General features: G+C 41.6%; 1 long non-coding RNA gene across 1 annotated transcript; it reads right to left on the bottom strand.

The window, feature by feature from the left end:
- Window positions 1-441: 441 nt before the first annotated feature.
- Window positions 442-9,620, bottom strand: LOC150087753 (uncharacterized). The gene is made up of 3 exons (XR_016546758.1): window positions 9,501-9,620; window positions 2,068-2,304; window positions 442-1,538 (listed from the first exon to the last, which is right to left on the bottom strand). It is a non-coding gene; the product is annotated as an uncharacterized LOC150087753 (long non-coding RNA).
- Window positions 9,621-9,660: the final 40 nt, after the last annotated feature.

Raw genomic sequence — 9,660 nt, 5'->3', positions numbered from 1 at the left:
ACAAACCAAGTGACAAAAAACCCGGACTGGACATAAATGCAGGAACTACTTGCAGTACGCCATATGGCGGTCTGAATAGGACACCCTAGTCCTATTCACCTTTAATTCTCAATCCCCAGGCAGGGGGAGACGGTTTCCTGTTCCCTCCCCTACCACTCCCCGTTTTTCTACTCCTGGTGGGGCATGGGCCTGCCCCACTGCTTTTGGGGACACCTACTCTATTGTCCCCATACTTCTGGCTTTTCCCCCCAGTCTTTAGTCTCCCTCCCTTACTCTGTCTATACACCAGCGCATGTCCCACACAATGTTAAAAATTAAAATATGTCCAAATTCAAACCGCGCACGCAAAACTCTTTCGGTTTAAACCTTTCTCAGCGATTATTTTATTTTATTATTATATATATATATATATATATATTTTTTTTTTTTAAGGCCCTAGCCACTGAAATCTCAGGAAACTAGGTGGCAGGGCCTGCCAGAGTAAAATATCAACTACTGGGTACCTGATCTGCCTCCACGAGGCTAAGTGTGGACAACGTTGGGCCCCAGTAGGGGTCTAGCGGCTAAATGGCCAGAAGAACAACGATACACAACACTACACTTACAAAATCCATACACTTTTAAATCTCTGGCCTTTACAGTGAACTGTTACACCTACAATGAAAGCAACGCGGAGTTGGGGGGAACCCCCGGTGCCGCTAGACACGAATACACTTTACACTTTACACTTTTTGTCCTGGTCCAACAACAGAGAGGTAGCGCAGTGTTTTGGTATGGAGATGTTTTCTGGGGAATCTCGTGGAGCCCTACTAACTCTAGCTCACTCTCTGAATTCTGAAAACTGCGAATCCATTGTGGCTTATCAGATGCACCCCTTCATGGTCACTATCTTTCCGGATGGCACAGGTACGTTTCAATAGGATAATGCGCCATGCCATGATGCCAGTATTTATCGAGAATGGTTTGTCGAATATAAAAGTGACTTCCAGCTGATACCTTGGCTGCCAAATTCGCCGGATATGAATCCCATAGAATATCTCTGGAATTACGTGGATCGACAGATCCGGCGTTTGGATCCTCAACCATGGACTATCGGGGATCTACGGGACGCAATCCTGGCGCGTTGATATATTTCGTGCCACTGGCCCCGAATTAAAGTAAGAAACCGTTCCTTCAGCCTTTCTAGAAATAAGTTCTCGGGGGTTAAAAAGGGGGCGTCAGCACGACTTATAGAGTCTGTTAGTGAAAGAACTGAGTATTACAGAGAAGGATTCAATCATGTTTCTTTCTTTTTATTGGTGGTAATACTGATATAGAAAACCATAAAAGAAACGAATATTTTTAGGTTTTACTAAAATCTTTAAAAACTTCATAACAATAAACATCTTTTGAACCACTATTTGCTTCAGAAATCTTATTGGACTTATAAATGCCGTTGCTTCCCAGGCCAAAACTTAATATCGTTATTCTGATGAAATAGTTGAGTTATTCAAATTCTTCTATGTACAGTTGTTATGTCCTGGACTGCGGTTTCTTCTCTGAAAAAGAAAAAATAAATGGAGTTAGAAACACAACTGGGTCACAATTTTTAAAAGAATATTAAATAAAATTATTTACAGGTATAGAATCATAGTGTATCAACCTCCAAAATTAAAGGGTGGATGTTCCACTTATGTACTTCTGAGGTCCGTTAGTGTCCCATGTGATACAGAATGCCTTAAGAGTGAAGAAATGAAATTAGTTTTCCTATTCCAGAAGACTGACAACATGATCGTATTGGCAAACAATGAAACCTTTGCTTTTTGGGGAGTGGGAGGGTTGGTGAAGATGAATGTACCAGCATTCATCCATCGTTATAGTTTGATCAAAAGAATTATCAACGGTCTCTCTACAAAGATGTAGCAATTGTAAGGAATATTCTTTCCTGTGGGACTTTTAAGAGGTCAACAAGATTTTTTTAATAAATATTTTGAAGGGAGATTTATAAAGAAATAAATATGTAGATTCGAGGGAGTATATCAGGATATGTTAGCGAAAAATAAAACAAAAAATTTAGCAAGAACTCACCAGTTGAAAACGAGATTCAAGCCCACATCGAACCAGATCCACTTAACTGTGAGGTACCCTTGCCTCCACTGCCTTCACTGGGTTTTGGGGGTGGAGGAGCAGGCTTAGGAGGAAAATTCGAAACTCGTCTACCCCTATCAGGGCAAAACACGATCTCTTTTCTTCCTTCACCTGCTCTTCCGACAGCATTTGAGACGTTTGGATTGCTTGCCTTTTCACTCATCCTTAATTGGGAAACTGAAATTAAAAAAAAAACAGAAGGTTGCATTTTAAGAAATGGTGTGATACATGTAAAGCTTATCTTTGCAGTTAATCTCATTGTAACAAACCCAGTCTACCGAAAATATCAGACTTCCCCCACCCAACCCATGTTTGGGATCTAATTGTACAGAAAGCTATTACTAAAAGGAATTAAAAATAAATAAATTAATTAATAAAATGCCCTTTTGAGGACATTCCAGAAGTACCTCATCCAGTTTTAATGTCTTTATTTTTGGTGTGCTCTCTGACCAGATTTGCCTCTTTTCGGGTTTTTTTGCCTGTTGAACGAAAAACCCGAAAAGAGGTCCCGAAAAAAACCCGATCTCAGGAGAGCGTTGCATAGTTTTTTCTCCAGGAAACTCTGGTTGGTTTTACATCCAGAAAACAGCAAATCGAGCAATTTACAGATATATTGGTTGATGTTTAGAAGCGTGTACCCCTACTGTGGATTTCTTGGAAGGCGTAGCGTGATGCTGTGTTTGAAGGACCTCGCTCCTCCTAATTGATCACGTGACATACGTGCCCGGAGGCCTGGCAAGGCTGCGTCTTGGTTTCCTGGGATCAAAATGGTCGCTGGGAGAATCTTCGCGCCCAATAGTTGGTACATCGTGTGTTGGGGAAGCCCCCAACGAGTTCTCCTCCAAAGCTTTTTGCTCTTCTTCCAAGGCTACATCTTAAAGACCGCTTTCTCCCTTATCAAAAGTTCCATCTGATCCAATCCTTGGACGCCAACCTTCGCGTAATCGTACATGACAAAAATTCCAGACGTCTCATCCGCTTGTTAACTCTTGGCTTAGTGCATTGAAGGGCCTTGTAAAGTCACAATACCAGCGTGCACCTTTGAACCTTACAATAAAGATCATATTTATTTATTTATTCTGGGCAGGATCCATTAATAAAGAAAGAATATAAAAATCATTTATTTAAACTCAGACATAAACGTTTACGTCTGAGTTTAAATAAAAGGAGTTTATGTCCAAAAAGCATATTTACATTTTTATTTTTTATTTATTTACATAAATACAAAAATACATAAACAGAAACACTTTCTACAATCATCCCAACCCTTGTAAGAAACTCCAGCAGAATCTCGCATCCACTGAAGGTAGTGCAATACCAGTGGATGCCAGGAATCCAGTACTTAGCATGCCCAGTCCTGAGTACCAGAAAGGAAAAAAATAAAATAAATAAATTAATGAAAAATAAATAAAATAATAATAATAAAAACCCCACCAGTGGTTGACATCTCTGAACAACCTCAGAGATCAAAAGAATTCAAGTCCACGATGACTGGTAGGTGACACAGGGAACAGCTCAGCAAGAGCTTGCTGAATTATCCAGTGTGGTGAAGCATCTGCATTCTTCTGTCGAAGACGTCGTTGGTGAATATTTGAAGGGCTTGAAAGTTAGTCTCATTTTCAATTAAGGCTTTAAGATTGTCTTCTGAGATGTTCTGAACCTTATTTTTACAATAGAATGTGGTTCTAGGATTCCTCTTCCCTTCTTCTTTAATGCTGCCGAATGGCGTTTGAGACTTCGTTTTGATATTGTTCTCTGTCTAGCGCTGCTTGTAGAATTTGTGCTGTTGTCATGTGAAGCCAGGTGTTGATGTTATCTAGCCATGCCATTTTCGGTCTGCCTGGGCGTTTCTTGCCTTCGATCTTTCCCTCCAGGATGAGTGGTAGTAGGTGATATTTTTGTTGGTTCCTAGCGATGTGACCTAGGTATTTGCATTTCCTGCTGATGATGGTTTTGAGCAGGTCCCGTTCCGTGTGCATGTCCTGCAGGACCTGTGCGTTGGTTATCTTGGCCGTCCACGGAATTTTCAGCATTCTTCGGTAGAGCCACATTTCGAAGGCCTGGAGCTTTTTTGTAGTGGCTGATGTTAGAGTCCAGGTTTCTACACCGTAGAGCAGTATTGGCCAGATGTAGCATTTCAATGTGCGTAATTTGAGCATGATGTTCAAGCTTCTGTCGGTGAGGAGGGTTCTCCATTTGGTGAACGCCTGCCTGGCTTGTTCAATTCTGCTTTTGATTTCGGCCTCATGGTTCAGGTGGTCATCAATGAGTACTCCGAGATACTTGAAGCGGTGTATTTGCTCTAATTTTTCGTTGTTTAGTTTGATCGTGATTTTGCTTGCAGTCCTGCTGACCTTCATCACCTTTGTTTTCTTTTTGTTGATTCGTAGCCCCCATGCTTGGCTTTCTATGTCCACTTCGTTCAAGATGGTCTGTAAATCTTGTTCTGAATCCGCTATTAGTGCTGTGTCATCGGCATATCTTAAGTTATTGATGTAGTGTCCGTTAACTTTTATGCCGATGTTCTTGTCAGCCAGTGTTTGGTCGAAGATCATTTCCGAACAGATGTTAAAAAGAATGGGAGATAATGGACAGCCTTGCCGGACGCCTTTTTTTATTGGAATTGGGTCTGTCAGATCGTTGTCATAGCGAAGCCGGGCTGTTTGATTCCAGTAGAGAGTTGTAATAAAGTTGATATCATTGTTTTCAAGCCCAAGTTTTCTCAGTCGGTCAATTAGGCGGTCGTGGTCTACTGAATCGAAGGCTTTCTCGTAGTCAATAAAACATATATACACGTCTTTTTGATGTTCATAGCACCTTTGTAGCAATATTTGTAAACAGAAAATTGCTTCTCTGGTGCCTAGTCCCCTGCAGAATCCGAACTGTGTGTTTCCTAGTGCACTTTCGCACTTACATCTTATCCTTTGCTGAATCACCTTGAGGAAGACTTTTAGCACCTGGCTCATTAGACTGATCAGCCTGAAGTCTTCGCATTTCCGGCTGGTAGCCTTTTTTGGTAGGGCCACAAAGATGGATTGGAGCCATTCGGATGGAATGCCGTTGTTGTTGTAGATTTGATTGAACCATTTCGTTAGTTGTTGGATGTTGCTGTAGTCTAGTTGTTTCAGCAGTTCCACATGAATCTGATCAGGTCCACAGGCCTTGCCTGGCTTTGTTATTCGGATGGCATGTTCCACTTCAGATGTTAATATGTGGAGATTGTCTTCCTGTGTTTGTTGTTGCGTTTCTGCCGGTTTTCTGTTGGTGCCGAACAGATTGTATATATAGCTCTTCCAGGTGTCGAGTTTGGCTTGTTTGCTTAGTATAGGTTGATTGTTGTCCGTATATAAGCTTGGGATAGGAGCCGGTTTGTAGAGGTTTCCAGCTTCTTTAAGCTTCTTGTGCAGGTTATAGTTGTCATTTTTCTTGATTAGGTCTTCGATTTCTGCGCACTGATCTTCCATCCATTTTTCCTTCGCCTTCCGGATTTCCTGTTTGATCTTTTGTTGTATTTCTTTGTATTTTTCCCGGTTGTTGTTGCTTTTGAATATTCTCCGTTCATCCATCAGGTCTAGTATGTGCTGGGTCATCCACCGTTGTTTCTTTTTTGACGCCTGATGTCCTAGCAGGGTTTCTGCTGTTTCATTGATGCACTCTTTGAGTGAACGCCCGAATGCTTGCACGTCTGTTGTTACTGCTTCGATCGATCGGATTGTAGTGTTGAGATGAAGCTGTACTTGTCGTCTGTTGGCGGTGTTCTTCAGTTTCTCCAGGTCGATTCTTTTTGTTGTGCTTGTGCGTTTGACTGCTCGTAATTTGAGACGTAGTGTTGCTATTACTGGGTTATGGTCTGATGATATGTCAGCTCCGGGGTAAGTTTTTGCCTTGAGGACACTTGACTTATATCTGATGTTGATTAAGATGTAGTCAATTTGGTTCCTGACGATATTGTTGTCAGAGTCTTGTGGTGAGGTCCAGGTGTATAGTCGTCGAGGTGGTAGTTTGAACCAAGTGTTGGCAATGCTAAATTTTTCTTCCTGGCAGAACTGGACGAGTCTGTCGCCTCGTTCATTCCGTGTCCCCAAGCCATGTTCTCCGACTATGTTTTGTAGCTTTCCTTGACCGATTTTGGCATTAAAGTCACCGAGGATGACCGTCATGTCGTGCTTCTTCAGCGACTTTAAAGTGTTGCTTAGCTTGTCGTAGAACAATTCAATTTCTTGATCGTCTTTGTCCGCTGTTGGTGCGTAGACCTGGAGCACATTCAGGTTGATCTTGTTGCCTGCTAGCTGTAGTAGTGCGATTCGTTCCGATATTGGGGTGAAACTGGTGACTTTGTTGGCCAGTTGTTTGTGGACAACGAAAGCGACGCCGTACGTCTGCTTGGTGTTCTCTTCTCCTCCGGAACAGAAGACGTGGTGGTCGTTTGATATAAACTTCTTTGTTCCAGGCCATTTGGTTTCACTTAGCCCAAGTATGTTGATGTTAATGCGTTCCATTTCTTGTAAAGCATTGGCTAGTTTTCCTGGTTGTAGTAGGCTTCTAACGTTCCATGTAGCTAGTTTCAGAAAATTCTTCGACGCAAGCTCGGAGATTCTTAGCACCCCTGTCCCATTCAAGGGACGCCGAGACTCGGGGCCGTGGTTTATTTTGCTTGCTATCATTGAAGTTTTCAAGGGAAGGATAATCCAAGTAGTTTCCCGTTGCTTTCTTGGATCACAATTTAGTTGAAAAGGTCGTGTGTGGACCTTTTGAAACGGGTTTCGTCTGACGTCTCCACTGAAACCTTTCCGCCATGGGAGGCCCTTCTGGGAGCATATAGCTCCCGACGGTATAGCTTTCAGTTTCTTTAACGTACGCAAACTCTCTCGCCACGTTAAGGCACCGTTTCTCGAGAGAGTCCTCTTCCCTACAGGAACAATAAAGATTTGTTGCCAGTCCGTAATGGAACAGTTTTGCTTTAAGAGTGCCATGTCTTGTTAAGATGTAAGACGTGCTCATAGAATTACAATGCGGATTATTCATGGCAAAGGTGACATCCGGGAAAAAAAGTCTGGCGACTTCTCCAGTGGGACTTTCATCCCATCTAACCTGCCAAAGGGTGAGGAGTTTATTCCATAGGTTTATTTTTTCCTGTTTGATATTTGTAGCAGGATTGCAGTCTATTCCAGGGGAACGGAACGGCCCATGATAGAACTTGCAGTGCATTAGCCGAGGTTGTTCTTGGTACTCGGTATGTCGCAAGCAGCATGGTTCTTTGCATGGAAAGGAGTTTGGCCCGTATTTTACTGTTAGTGACCCTATGGAACCAGACCCCAGCAGCACAGGAGGCAATTGGCAAGGACACAGCGTTATAGTAGAGATACAGGCTGCAGTGAAGGCTTTGGTTTTGTTCCAACCAAACTGTGTGGTTGGAAACTGAGCCTGTCGTCCAATATGATGCCAAGGTGTTAGTTTGTGCCACATATGGAATTTGCTTCCTGTGAATAAGCACTTTAGGGGATCTGCGGTAATCCAACCTGTTTTTGAAGATCATTAGCTTTGTTTTTGTGTTTGATATTTTTAATTTATTTGTGAGGATCCAGCTTACCAGGTTATCCAGGACAATCTTTGCTCGATCATAAAGGAGAATCCTTGAGAACCCTTGAGAATCTTGGAGCTTCCTGCAATGCAAATAACAAACTCGTCTGTATAGACGAAATTTACGCAGTTGTCAAAACTTCAGGTCAGCCCCTAATCAAGTAAGGAGTTCCAAAAGTGGTCCTAGCACTGCTCCCTGTGGGCAACATCTGTTTATAAATTTTGAATATGACAGGTGTTGGGCAGTGACCCGAATCAATCTGGTACTGAAGTAGGATCTTATGACTTTGTAAAGATAATTGCAGTTTTCCAGTCTAAGGGACCTGAGGGAATTCTCCCACCAAACAGTATTAAAGGCACCCTCAAAATCTACAAAGATGGCCATCTCATAGACTGCTGTGGAATGTGTACAGTGTTTTACAAAGGCTGCAGTGGCATCTTAGTCAGACCAGGTTCCTGCTACTGAAGACCCTATTTAATGTTTTGGAAAAAAAAAAAAAAATGGATCGAATACTATATCCCAACATTAGTAATAGTATTAGTAATAGTAATAGAGGCATGTTATGCAAGAAAGCAAGCGTATGAGTTTATATATCATCAGCCAAAAGAAAAAAAACTCACACAACCATTCCTTCTAAATGTTTGTTCAGTTCCTCCTTGAATTCATTTAAACTATCAACTTTCACAACGACAGATGGCAGTTTGCTCAAACAATTAATCACTCGCTGGCTAAAGGCAAATTTCCGCACATCTATTCTACATCTGTCTTTCCTCAATTTGAATTTATGCCCCCTTAGGTCATTAATCTGAGCAAGTGGAAGAATTCCATGAGAATTCAGCGTGTTCAACCCATTCAAGGCCTTATACACCTCAATCAGATCACCGCGCAGGTGCCTAGTCTCCAGCCATTGCAATTTGCAGAACGTAAGCCTCTCTTGGTAAGAGGATCTCTTCATTCCCCTCACCAATCTTGTTGCCCTTCTCTGTACACGCTCAAGCAACTCGACATCCTTCCTAAAATGAGGCCTCGAGACCTGTACGCAGTACTCAAGGCGTGGCCTGACCATTGCCTTATACAGAGGGACAATCACCTCCTTTTTTCCCTGCTAGCAAAATTCCTATATATCATTGACAAAACCCCATGACCTGCCCTAGCAGCCTGTCTGCATTGCTCAGAAAACTTCATATCTGACTGCACAATTACTCCCAGGTCTTTTTCATTTTCTACCACCTTAAGTGTAGTACCACACAGTTGGTACGTTTCTTTGGGGTTACTTCTACCCATATGCAGTACTTTGCATTTGTCTAGGTTAAACTTCAGTTGCCACTTCTTAGTCCATCTGCCCAAATTATCTAGATCCTGTTGCAGTAGCACACTGCCATTACTGTCATTAACAACCCTGCCAACATCTGTATCATCTGCAAACTTCGACACTAAGCCTGATATACTTTTATCAATATCATTGATAAATATACAAAACATTCTCCAGATCCGCATAAGCCACCTATTATTTCGACAAAATAATCTTTCTTCAATTAAAAAAAAAGAATTGTCTTTGGTTCATTGAAGGAGCGCGAGACTATAGACTAGGTTTTAAGAGAAAAACCGTTAAATTTTTTTAAAAAATTACGAAACCAGCAATATGACTCCATTAAAATAGCACTTCACTGATTAAATATTAATAACAATACAATAATTTCATCGTCAATATATGTTTTAAAATGCATGCATTTTAAAATATATTTGCAGTAACTAATAATAAACACAAAACATTCTTTCAGTTTGAACTTACCTTTCCTCCTGAAACTAATTTATCGATTGTTCTTTCCTGGTCGGACAAATATCGTGGCTACTTAGCACAGTCGACAAAAGAATTAAACAGCAGACGACTCTGTGAGCCCGAAATTCTCTTCTGTTTGCAGCGCCGACTATAGTTTCCTTTTATATGCACC

The sequence above is a fragment of the Mastigoproctus giganteus genome, chromosome 3, assembly GCF_048544385.1.
Source record: "Mastigoproctus giganteus isolate SK-2022 chromosome 3, ASM4854438v1, whole genome shotgun sequence".
Classification (NCBI taxonomy): Eukaryota; Metazoa; Arthropoda; class Arachnida; order Uropygi; family Thelyphonidae; genus Mastigoproctus; species Mastigoproctus giganteus.
The sequence above is the reverse complement of the archived record's forward strand: the minus strand, read 5'-3'. Positions and strand labels throughout refer to the sequence as shown.